This window comes from Chanodichthys erythropterus, chromosome 22, assembly GCF_024489055.1.
Source record: "Chanodichthys erythropterus isolate Z2021 chromosome 22, ASM2448905v1, whole genome shotgun sequence".
Lineage (NCBI taxonomy): Eukaryota > Metazoa > Chordata > Actinopteri > Cypriniformes > Xenocyprididae > Chanodichthys > Chanodichthys erythropterus.
In genome coordinates, this window is record NC_090242.1 from 11,981,397 (window position 1) to 11,995,682 (window position 14,286).

The window sequence follows — 14,286 nt, forward strand, 5'->3', positions numbered from 1 at the left end:
ATGATGTCCTGATTGATATGAGCTAGTCATTAGCCACTGACCTAAAGACATTGAACAATTAAAGCTGCAGACAGCATTTAAACTACCTCTTCTATAGATATAGGACATCTGTATGACAGCTTTACACATTTGTGTATGCATTGAATGCATTCCAATATTTTTACTCAAAGTGACACACCGCAATATCTTCAAGATCTGAGCTCATAATGAATTTGAAAAAAATACCTAAAGCATTTTAAAATTGACTACACCACAACTTCATCCATTTGGGGCATCTTCTCACAGGGTCTCTTGGCAGGAAGTGGTCACGATCTTGATAAACCGGACGTCCATAATGGCCTATGAAGAGAGAAGGGTTCTCAGTGAGTGAAGATCAGAGCTGGGTGGGCTTGTGGTTATATGTTAGATGTCTTTGTTTCAAACTAGTTTTCAAACTAAATGTTTCAAACTAGTCTGCTAAAGAAAGCTGTAGGGAGTCTGGGCGTGATGCGTTTCCAGTTGTCTTTGTTTTCTTTTGGTTTTGATTAGACTGATTTTCTGTTTTGTTTGCATTTTCTATTATTAGGTCACTGTAATTATGTTGATCTTTCCCTATGAAGTTCTGTTGCTTTTCTCCCCATTTATATATAAATATAGTTTGGTTAAAATTTTAATTCTTGGTCTTGAAGTGCATTTCAGAACCATTTTTCCTCACTGGATGGAAAGATCACATCCTCTCAAAGAACAGCGGGTGAGATGTATGATTTTACACACCTTTCCCATGGGCATTAACATGTGTGAAGGTTTCATTTCCTTCAGGTCAAATGCGCTCATATAGGCACACGTTACCATGAGAATCACTACAATTTCTGACAGGATGTCAAATCTGTGTGACTAACAGTAAAAATAAAAAAAATAAAACTAAAAATCTGATAAAATCTCTAGCAGGAGTTTGTTAAAGTACAATGTCTGGAAATGGCAAAAACTGCAAAAAAAATATGCAGAGAAAATTCAAAATATCTTACTTCCTGTTGGGTTTTCAGATTTTGCTCTCAGGGACTTTTTTGTAGGTATTGGGCTATTACATGTGTCTACTGAATTTCATACTTGTACGTGAAACATAATGCTAAAGGGTGCTTAATTGAACATTTGTAGGTGGCGCTATTGAGCCATTTTGCCACACCTAATTCTGAAACCCATGTCAGACATAAATTTTCACCACTTCTGACGTGTCTGCAAAGTTTCATGAGTTTTCGAGCATGTTTAGGCCCTCAAAAATGAGATTCATTTCAGAGAAGAAGAATAATAGACCAAGCGATTACAATAGGGTCCTCACACCATCAGTGCTCGGGCCCTAAAAACACAATTCACCATTTAAAATGTGTCACAATATTTCCTTAGAGTACATGTAAACCATGTTGAATAAATATTATCACCTTTTAGCACCATGGTATACAGTATATGTGAGTGTGAACCGTGTTACTACTATCTGATACCGTGACTGTGGCTTTTAACATGTTAGTGTTCTCTGGTGGAGAGAAACAAAATGGAATTGGTGATGATTTTTACTAGCAAGAACACCTCTACCTATGTTGAGCTCATTAAATAAGGTCCAGCAAAAAAAAAAAAAAGCGCACCCAAAATGAAATACCCTTTAAGATGAAGCTCAAAGAGTGCAGAAGGCACAGATCTAAGACACTCCTTCAATCACTCGCCCACTAAATTCACAAAACCCCAAAAATCAATGGAAGAAATGCACCCAACTTCTTTAACTTTTTTCCCCCCAAGCAAATACTCACGATAGACAAATCTTCTCAATAATCACTCTCTTTCCTTCAACATTCTGGCACTCTAGATTTCCACTCATCACGCCCACAAATTCAAGCTATCCTTCTTTCAGTTCCATTTAAATGAGGGTTTTTAAAGGCCTTTCAGTGACCTGCAGCAACCGGCTCCGCCCACATCAACTAGCATATTAGTGGGTTGTACATAAATAAAAAAAAAGGTGAATATCTTCTGAACACAAATTAAGATAATTTTTATAACATCCGATGGCTCAGTGAGGCCTCTATTGACAGCAAGTTAATTTACACTTTAAAATGCCCAGAAAGCTAATAAAGACATATTTAAAACAGTTCATGTGACTAAAGAGGTTCAACCTTAATATTACGAAGTGCAGAGAATACTTTTTGTGTGCCAAAAATGACTTTATTCAACAATATCTAGTGATGGGCAATTTCAAAACACTGCTTCATGAAGCTTTGAAGCTTTACGAATCTTTTGTTTCGAATCAGTAGTTCAGAGCACGTATCAAACTGCCAAAGTCATGTGAACCATTGAAATTTCGAAACACTTATGACGCAAAGAAAGCCTCGTTTATTGAAATCACGTGACACTGATTCAAAACAAAAGATTTCTAAAGCTTCATGAATCAGTGTTTTGAAATCACCCATCACTATATTGTGGAATAAAGTCGTTATTTTGTTTTTTGGCAAATAAAAAGTATTCTCGTCGCTTCATAACATTAAGGTTGAACCACTTTAGTCACATGAACTGTTTTAAATATGTCTTTAGTAGCTTTCTGGGAAAGACATAAATATCTTGGATGAAATGGGGGTGAGTAAATTATCAGGAAATTTTAATTCTGAAGTGAACTAATCCTTTAACATCACTGAACCAACCTATTAATTTATACCATATATTGGTTAAATCAGGTAGAAATAGCTCTTTAACATAACAGTTGCAGGTTACCTCTTTGTACAGCGCATGATTTTCTGTAAAGCTGCTTTAAAATGATGTGTATTGCGAAAAATGCTATATGAATACATTTGACTTAAATTTTAAATTGCAGATTTTCAATGCAATATTTTTGAACGCCACTCTGTGTACAGCGTATGAGCATCAAGCTTTTCCTTTCATACTCTACACCTCCTATCATATGATTATTTTACCTTTCTATGTTATTTAAATCCTTGGGCTTTCTGGCAACAGCATCTTGACATGAAATCATCAATGCAGCACCACACAGTGGTTTAACTTTAGATTTCTGACAGCACCGGAACAGGAGACTCCGAGAAAAAGAAGATGATCTCATCTTCAAGTCAAGAACCTTCATATAGCCGTATGCACCTGCTTTTTCACTGTCTCCTAGCAACCAGAGAGAGAGAGAGAGAGACAGAGATTGATTCTTGAGCCGCTTTACGAGCATTGGGTGTCTGATCATGGCACATAAATGGTGGCTAATTGAATTGTGTTTTTTAGCTAAGCACTTTCAAGGCTGACGCCACGTTTGCGCCTGCGTCTCACAGCTTGAGCACTCCCAAAAACATCCTCACAAGCACTTTAGCCAAGACTGTTTAATTCAATTCAGCTCCATTCTGAGGCCTTATCGATATGACAAATGATCATGTGTTACTATAATTCTCACAGACTTTCATTCAATAGAATGACGTAGCTGATTTGAGTAATAAAGCATACATAATATTTATGAATATAAAGTGACCAAGCTAAAGAAATAAAACATGCATAAATAAAACAGAACATTCCAGTAAACTGTTATTACAGAAGAGGATTAGGGCCAAGAAATAATAAAAAAATAAAACCACCTCAAGATTAAAGTTGTTAAATTTTGAGAAAAAAGTCGAGATAAAATGTTGAGAATAAACTCACTAAATTACGAGAAAAAAGTCGTTAAATTATGAGAACAAATTTCATCATTTTATCTCAACTTTTTTCTCGAAATTTAACGAGTTTTTTTCTCTTAATTTAATGAGTTTATTCTCAACATTTTATCTCAACTTTTTTCTCGGAATTTAATGAGTTTTTTTCTCATAATTTAACGAGTTTATTCTCAACATTTTATTTCGACTTTTTTCTCGAAATTTAACACGTTTATTCTCATAATTTGATAAGTTTATTCTCAACATTTTTCTCAACTTTTTTCTCGAAATTTAACGAGTTTATTCTCATAATTTAACGAGTTTATTCCCAACATTTTATTTTGACATTTTTCTAGAAATTTAATGACTTTTTTCTCAAAATTGAACTTTTTTTTCTCGTAATTTAATTACTTTATTCTCAACATTTTATCTCGACTTTTTTTCTCGAAATTTAACGAGTTTTTTCTCGTAACTTAACGAGTTTATTCTCAACATTTTATTTAGACTTTTTTTCTCGAAATTTAACGAGTTTTTTCTCAAAATTTAACAACTTTAATCTCGAGATTGTTTTATTTTTTTATTATTGCTTGACCCTAATCCTCTTCCGTATGTTTTAGACATTCATATGCGGCTTAAAATAAACATAAAATCAAACCAGACCCTATTTACCTTGTCTTACTGTGCACGATTCGTCTTTGTGATTTCATAGTCATTCCTCAATTACATTACAGATTGTCACATTTGGTTTTGGGGTTTGAAATCTAGAAATTTAGATTATGTCTTTTATTTTGTATTGTCATTTTCATGTTTCTTGTCATGTAAAGCCCCCCATACACTTAAATAGGGCACTAATTGAGGGAACAGCCATTTGTAGTCATGTCAAAAACCATAGAAGACTTATCGAGTGCACTCATTCAATTCCATAATGCATATCTTTAAAGGGATAGTTCACCCAAAAATGAAAATTTGATGTTTATCTGCTTACCCCCAGGGCATCCAAGATGTAGGTGACTTTGTTTTTTCAGTAAAACACAAATGATGATTTTCAAATCCAACCTTTGCGGTCTGTCAGTCTTATAATTGCATGTCAATGGTAACATAATCTATAAGAGTAAAAAAAAACATGCACAGACCAAATTAAACCCTGCAGCTCGTGACGACACATTGATGTCCTAAGACATGAAACGATCGATTTGTACGAGAAACCAAACAGTATTTATATCATTTTTTACCTCTAATACATCACTATGTCCAACTGCCTTGAGCATCCGGTGTGTTAAAAATCATCATTTGTGTTCTACTGAAGAAACAAAGTCACCTACATCTTGGATGCCCTGGAGGTAAGCAGATAAACATCACATTTTCATTTTTGGGTGAACTATCCCTTTAACACTTACTGAATTAAAGACATGTAAACTTTGGAAAAATGCTTGTTTTTTGCACTAAGAGAGTTATGTTTTATGCAATTCTTTTGATGGAGGGAAACAATACATGTCTATAGATTAAACATTATTTATTCTTCAGACATTCCCCTTTAAATGCAAGAAATATCAGCTGTATGCAAAGTGAACCACATTTGGTTTTCAACCACTGAAAATTGGAAACATTCAACAATTTGGACACAAAGTCACATTGGGGTCCCAATATCTATGGGACTGAACTATACAGGCCCTTAAAAATGAAGATTTCAAAAGGAAAAGTTTACTAAGTATGATCATCTAGAAGGATATTAAAATATATTGAATACTTTTAGAATTACAGACATGCAAACTTTGTAAAAAGAATATTTTTGGCACTCAGACAGGTATGTTCTATGCAATTGAGTTGATAGAAAAAAAATGAGGTACATTTCTAGTTTTAACATTATTTGTTATTTAGATATTCCTCTTAGTTAAGCATTAGTAAATAGTTAATTCATCATTTATAAAACATTAATAGACATTAGTAAGCCATTTATGAATACAGCTATAAATGCTTTGTTCTTGATTTATAAGCATATCTATAATGAGTTTAATAATTGTATTTTCATAATTTATTAATGATCAATTTATCATTTTTAAATTATGTATTACATTATTCACAAACCAGTAATTTAGGAGTTGTCAGTGGTTCATAAGATCATTTAGGAAGTGCAAGTAAATGATTATTAAAACATTTAAATGTACATTTATGCATCTTATTATTTATACATATAGTATTAGTTACTCAGTGTGTTAATAAATGCTTTATTAACATATTCCTAGTGTCAAAACTACCTCAGTACTAACTTTAAAAATTAGAGAACAGCAGTGTAGAAGATCACTGAACCTTTAAATCTCATTTATAAAAGCTTTACAGAGCATAAATAGTCCTCACTTTAGATGAGCTCACAAAAATAGTTAACTGACTACTTCTAAATGTTTTATAACTACCTGAATTAATCATGAATTGCAGTAGGAATATGTGTTAATAAAACATTTACTAACACACTAAGTAACTATTACTATGTGTCTAAATAATAAGATGTATAAATGAATGTTTAAATAGTTTATTAATCATTTACTTACACTTACTAAATGAACTACTGACAACTCCTAAATAACTGGTTTGTAAATAATGTAATACTTAATTTAGAAATAATAAATTGATTATTAGTAAAGTATGAAAATACAATTATTAAACACATTATAGATATGCTTATAAATCAAGAATAAAGCAATTATAGCTGTATTTATAAACTACTTACTAATGTATATTAATGCTTTATAAGTGATTAATTAACTATTAACTAATGCTTAACTAATGCTTCATAGTGTGCAGTTATTATAAAGTGTTACCGATGTCTTTAATACTTCTTGAGTTACAGGCATGCAAACTTGAGGTAAAAATCACAAAAAGTGCTTTTTCCCTATTTTTGAACAGTCACCGTTGGCATATAATGAAACAAAGATTGCTAAAGTCAACAGATTTTACTAATAGACCTACCAATCTCTGTGTAAAAATAAAATAAAATACGATTCCATCTTTCTAAAGTCATTTTTACACCTCTCTAATTTGACTCCAAATCTCAGGTGAAAATTGTCATTTTGAGCCCCTACAAAACAGAGGATTACTCAGTAAATACACATCTGTGACATTTAATAATTTGGCTTTCATCACTATTTAGGTCACAGTATTACAACCTAACATTTTTAACTTAAACGTGAACGTGCCTGCATTATTTCTCAATTAATATTCTGTTTCACTCAGAAATACCTCAGAACACAGTAGATAAATTGTTTTGAATGCAGTTTCATGTTTAAATTGTGTAAAAGTTCTACTCAAAAGTTGCTGTAAGGACGATTGTACGCGTCTTCACTCTGTATAATTGTTTCCCTGTTGTGCTGTTTGAGAACCTGCTTATAAATTATTCACAGAACTTTAGAGGGAAACGTCTCCCTTGAAGGACATTTTGTGAAAAAAGAAAATCAACATAGGAAAAGGAAGCACATTTGTCTTTAATCCCCATGTGAAACTCCACAGAGATGTTTGTGTCAACACCAAACTTTAATTATTTGGACAACATTAGCCTCACTACATTAATTTGTGTGTGTGTGTGTGTGTGTGTGTGTGTGTGTGTGTGTGTGTGTGTGTGTGTGTGTGTGTGTGTGTGTGTGTGTGTGTGTGTGTGTGTGTGTGTGTGTGTGTGTGTGTGTGTTTGCCCATGCAAAACCCAATGCCATGATAATATGGTGATGTGGGTGGTTGCCATGGTGTTGCTGTGAGGGAGTGTGTAAACATATAAGGTCATTGAAGAGTTAATTTACAGTACTGGATTGATGTTGTCCTCTGAATGAACTTCCTTCCTATAGAATTTCCACCGGTGATATGATGAACTCTCTGATATGAACACATTTACTTTCATTTTTTCTCTCAGTGTCTGAGCTATGGGGCAGAAACACTAAAGTAAAATGCTATTAGATATCATTAAGCACACATACACACACAGATGTTCCCGCATGAGGTGATTTAGATCTCACTAAGTACTGCTTTTAGAGTCACAACATTAATCACTACAGCAACACACTATCGCATGATGCTTCCCGTAGCCATGGACACTTATGCGGCATATTCAGCAACAACTAATATTCATTACTGAAAACTGCACACCAAAACGACAAATATCAAAAATAAGATTACCGAAATGGAACAATATAATACTTTCTAAAAGATTTACACTTGTGATTTTGTAAACTTATGCACAAGCTGAAAGTATACTTCGTTTTATTTACGCACAGTCGAACGCACAGCCTTGCAAAGTAGGCTATACTTCATTCGCCACGTATGCATACACAGGCATTCGACAAATGCACAGTTTTGAGCAATCTCTCGCCATGAGTTACAACTCATGTAAACATCTTTGTATTCTTTCATGCTAGAGTTGTACAAATGAGGGTACTTTCTAACCTTTTCGCACAATCTGTCATCTATATAGGCCTCCATTTCCGCTGTAGCTCGCATGCGTTCCAGTCTGTTCTGTTTCGATGCCACCTTGTGGATAAACTAATTACTGCAAAAAACATTAAATGCGCATATGCAACCTGCGAATACAAAGTACGCGCGACCCCAAGTGATGCCACTGGTTCATCGGACTTGTTATGGGTATTTTTAGCACCTGGTTATAATTCCTGCAGAATCACATTATGATTTATAGAATATAAAATGCATTATAATCAGTGATGGGAATAAAGGCATTATAAACGTTACTAACGCCATTTTTTTTTTTTTTTAGTAACGAGTAATCAAACAAATTACTTTTTCTCCCGTTACAACGCCGTTACAGTTACTGGCAAAAAAAAATGCAGCGTTACTATAATTGAGCTCACTGAATCTGAGTAGGCTCTCTCTTAGCCATAGGACCTGCAAAGTTTTTTTCTCTGGTGTGTGTTGGGGTTAGTCATACTCAAATATAATTTTAAACTGATAATAATGTTCGATGCTCTGTGTGTGTGTCTATGAGCATGCGAGTTGAGCGCGAGCTCAAACCAGAATGTCTTTGTGACATGCTGGATCGAAAAAATGGGAAATAAGTTGTTCTAGTCGACTAGTAGCTATTAATTTAAGCCATTAGTTGACTAATCACATTTATATTAATTTAATTTCTTAAATACTGGAGAGAATAAACCGTAATAATGAGCGTTTATGTAATAATAGGCACTCAAGCGCATGCATAAAGCTTGCCATAAAGAACCGGCAAAAGTAATAATTATGAATGTGACCAAAACAGCAAGAAGACATTTTAATTGTTTATTAATAAAGTAATGTTTTCTGAATCAGTGTCGGCTGCAAAGATGAAGTTGACTCTCATCATCTCCTCATGGACGCACTTAGAGAGAGAATGCACATTTAATTTGGATTAGGCTACATAATCAGAGTAGCCTATTTCTTTTAGTTTTTAGATATTTCAAGCTTTCTATAGATATATTTCTCATGTCTGCGAGGAAAGCAGCCTCTGAGTTTCAGTTCTGTAGCCTTTAAGATGCGCTCCAGTTCACGCGCCAGTGATCGCGCCCGCGCCTGCCATGAGTCTGCTATATTTGCTTCTTATTTATTAAATCCAGGCAATTGATTGATGAAACACTGATTAAAATTAAAGGTGCTAAAGAGGATGTTTTGTTTTATACATTTTTGCAATATTACTTAAAACTGTCTTTACTAACTGATAAAAGACTATTTATTAGGTGCACTGAAAGGAATAAAATTAATATACATCATCTGTGCACGAGAACATCAGCCAATCGTTTATGCAATCATTGCGTAAACGATTGGCTCTCTGGCTTGTCAATCACTGCCATGACGTTCTTTGCGAGAGACGAGCGCAGCTGCGCGCTCCAGTAACTTTCCACACTCCACAGGCGCCGCATGCAATGTTTTTGTCAGGAGACAGGAGTAACAACTGGGAGGCGTTCCCTCGAAATTCTTACGCATGCGCTCATTTCAAAAACTCAGTAACAGTCTTTGGTTTCTCAGTCGACGAAAAGATCCTCTTTAGCACCTTTAAGATACAATTTTTACAAAACGAAATTCACTTAAAAGAGAGGCTTTCTATAAAACAAAACTTAATGAAGTGGTGAAAATCATGTCTGACCCACTCCATGACTGCGATATACTGCGCATCTTATGATGCATCTTACTCATGGTGTTCACTTTTCATAATCAAGTAAATTAATTTAAAACATAACATATGACTATTTAAACATAAATATGAAACTACATTTTCTTTAATACCAACACGTATTGTACAGTACAGAGAAATTTCATGTCGTGAGGAAGAGCGGATCATTATTCTTTATTATTCTTAGACTTATATTTAATATTGGGGCATTCAAGTTATTTGACATATTTAAAAAAAAATTTAAAGTAACGCAATAGTTACTTTCCCTGGTAATTTGTTACTTTTAAAATGATGTAACTCAGTTACTGACTCCGTTACTATTTGTGAGAAGTAACTAGTAACTATAACTAATTCGTTTTTAAAGTAACGTGCCCAACACTGATTATAATGACCATTAATGTCTTTTAAATTACATAATAGAACTGAAGATAAAGGTTGTGAAATCAAGCATTTCAAGTTCTTACTGTTTTTTAGTTAGCTTATGTACTAGCATATAGCATACATAGCCTAGCTTAGCTTATATTATATTAGGTATGTTTTTTGCTTCCAATATAGTTCCCAATTACATGTTTCAAATTAATGATGTTTGTGTGTAGTTAGTATGACAATTAATTTATTAAAAATTATAATAGTAATATACTATATACCACATTGCTATTGTTGTGTAAAACATAGAATGCTGCAACAATCCTTATCCTTTTATACATTTTTAAGCATGGTTGTGTTTAAAGTTTGTTTCATTTTACAATATTTAGGCCATCATTTTATATTTCAAGCACGTTTTTTGTGCATTTAATGTAATAAAAATCATACAATAGTGAAATATGTTATAATTAGTCAAGACATCGCGATAACTTTTGATCAGGCATTACCGCCTGGGCCCTAAAGGAAGCCCAATTCCTGGGGGGGATTCGAACTCTTCTGATGACGAAATTCGTGTCACGCGCACTATATTCTGACCCTCACGTACGGGTAAAATGTCAAGTATACTTTGGCCTACACACACAGCTGTTAAAGTCGGTATAAAACGGAAGTTGTGAAAGTCTTTTCTTCCCTATCAAAGTGCTTCTCAAACAAGAATAAATGTAGGGCGGGACTTGATTTTAATCTCATGTGAGTGACAGGTTGCCCCGCCCTCACGCCAGTAAACACGTCATCAAAGAGAAGAGATGCTGCTGCAAGAAAGAGGGGAAGTTGGGGGGAACATGAATAATAATAATAAAAACAGATGTGCATGGATAAATCGTCAATAATAAACATTGCAATATTCCATAAAAAACAACAAGAATTGCCTTTTTTTTATCCCATTAGGATGGTGCATACATACCCACAGTAAAATAAAATAAATTTCCCAAAGGACTAAATCCCAAAAGATTTGTACACCTCAGAAACTCCCACTTTCACATTACCACTGAATTCTTTTAACCGAGAGGAGGTGGAGCAAACTGCTCATTAAATGATTATTAGCATAAGAACATCACTATCATTACATGTGTGAGGCTGATAATGGCTCTATTGCTTTTAGATGCTCACTTGTCTTTCCAGCTTTTGTCACTGATTAAATTTCCCTCCCTCCAGGGGGTCTGCCTGTGGATAAGACCATAAAACCATATATTGATTCCACATAATGTGGAATTTTGTATGAAATCGTGAATTTTTATGTGAAATATAATCAGTGAAACAAAGGAGGCTTGTTCTAGCTTGCAGCTGAAAGGTGGTTTTAATGTGTAAATTATTCCCTATTCAGCGCCATACAAGTCAAGGATAGGAGAACAGTGCCCCCTGTTGGCCAATCAGAACACCACCTGTTATACTCAACATGCAGGTTCAGAATAGCATACTATCACACTACTCTTACTATTTCTGCAGTATATTATATGTATTCCGAGCACAGTATGCGGATTTTGTTTATGCACAGAATACCTGGATGACCTACAATATTTGTTCAAAAATGTGCAGTATACAGCAAAACACACTGCATGGAATACCGTTTCTCCACAATGCAATGCACTTGACTTGACTTTACATTTCCAGAGTGATAAATGAACAGGAACGAAATATTAGCTTATTTTTTAGTATCTCTTTTATGGCTTATTATTTATTTGGTTTGCCAGCATTTTAACAAAAATAAGGTTAGAAATGCTAAATAACTATTTACATTTAGCATATATTTATTACTGAATTTATTACTTAATCACATGCATGTATGTGTATTATTGATGCATATTAATACATAATACTTTTAAATATTTGCCATTCAAATATTTATACTTTCGAAAGTCTCTTATGCTCATGTATCAAGGCTACGTTTATTTGGTAAAAATAAAAAAATATATAAAAAATAATAGTAAAATATTTTCTGTTTGAAAGGATTGTAAAATGTAATTTATTCCTGTGATGCAAAGCAGAATTTTCAGTATCATCATTACTCCAGTCTTCAGTGTCACATGATCCTTCAGAAATCATGCTGATTTGCTGCTCAAGAAACATTTCTTATTATTTCTTATTATTTCTTATTATTATCAATGTTGAAAACAGTTTTTGTTTAAACAGTGATATATATATATATATATATATATATATATATATATATATATATATATATATATATATATATTTTTTTTTTTTTTTTTTTAGGATTCTAGGAAAATAGAAAATTCAACTGAACAGCACTTATTTGAAATGTTTAATGCATCCTAGCTGAATAAAAGTGCTCATTAAAAAAAAAAAAAAAGAAAAAATCTTACTGACCTCAAGTAGTTATAGTAGCCTATGTCTTATTTACAAACAATATTGCATTGTGCAATGCCTACTAAAACAGCATTACAGCAAGAATTACTTTTAATAAAATACATTTTAAGTAAAACATTTTGACATTTGTCATTCCATTTTAAGTCAAAATAGAGAACAAATCAGATGATCTCACTGGAAATGGAAGGTCAACAAAGCATATTGCATTGTGGGATGCAGTAATCTATGCTAGCTTCTCAAACCCTCACAGCTCAAACAGCAGTATTTAACTAAAATATGCTTCTGAGAACATCAGTGAGTGTTGACTTGAATCGGTGAATCGTTTCATTGAGACGAACCATCCAAACAAACCGATTCACTGAAATGAATCGTATTTCTCAGCTAACCAAGTGTTCTTCATCGATGTGTAACACACACTAAAAATAATGGCTGAAGCTTTTCTGCATCACATGAAGAAGCAGGATATCTAAAATCCCTCCTGCTGAAACTTTCAGTGTAATGACCGGATGTTTGTCCTCAGCGACACGCTCCCTACCTCTGTCCCGCTGCGCCTCAGCGATGCTGCGACGCTCACACTGACCATCCTTGTCAAAACCACTTTTCCTCACAATTCCCTGCTGTGTGAATGTGAGGTGTTTGTGTGTCATTTGAGGCAGAACTACAAGCGTTATTGAATGGTACTTTTGTTAAAAAAATAATAAAAAATCAATACAGCTACTGCCCTTTGAAAAGATGTGGGGCAATGCACAATGGCTGCAAGTTTCTGTAAAAAAAAAAAATTGCTATTGCTTTGATAGACACTGAAAATTGTAATACAAATAATGTTTGCTATATTCTAAAAAATGTCTTTGCCACACAAAACTCTTCATTACAACCAAGCAGAAACGCATTTACAAATCATTATTTTCTCATATTTAATATGGATATTAATATTTAATTTCACTGCAGCATCCATATTTTAAATGCTAAACGTGCTTCTTTTAATAAATCCAAACTAACAACATGTTCCCTTTATTAACATTAGTTAATGGAGTATCATGCAGAAACTAACAATAAACAATATATTTTAGAGAATTTATGAATCTAGGTTAATGTTCATTTATAAGTATACTACTACTAATAATAATAATAATATGTTTTATTTATTTAGCGCCTTTCAGGAACCCAAGGACGCTTTACAGTAAGTTGCTATATAATATGAATACATATAAGTATACAGTCAGAATACAACATATAATCAATCAGATAGAATAGGTTAATCTACATTAGACTTACAAAAAACAAGCATAGTCCTGGAAAGTTGAGACAGACAATCAAATAAACAAAACATAAGGTGAATAAGTGCGTTTTGAGGGCAGTTTTAAAGGTCTGAAGAGAAGAGATATCACGAAGGTCTTGTGGTAGCTTGTTCCAGAGCTTAGAAGCTGATATGCTGAAAGCCCTACCACCCACACTAGATAGACGGAACTTGGGTACTGCAAGCAAGTTTTCAGAGCTCGATCTCAGAGTACGGGCAGGATAGGGGATAATCATTTCGCAGAGATAGGAAGGTGCTAAACCATGACAAGTCTTAAGAACTAGAGTAAGAATCTTAAACTGGATGCGATAACTAACAGGGAGCCAATGTAGTTGCTGTAAGACAGGGGTGATGTGAGCAGATTTTTTTGTAAAAGTGAAGACCCGAGCAGCTGAATTCCGAATGAACTGCAAGCGATTTATGACTTTTTTGGGTAGACCATAAAGCAAGGTGTGTACTACTGTGCA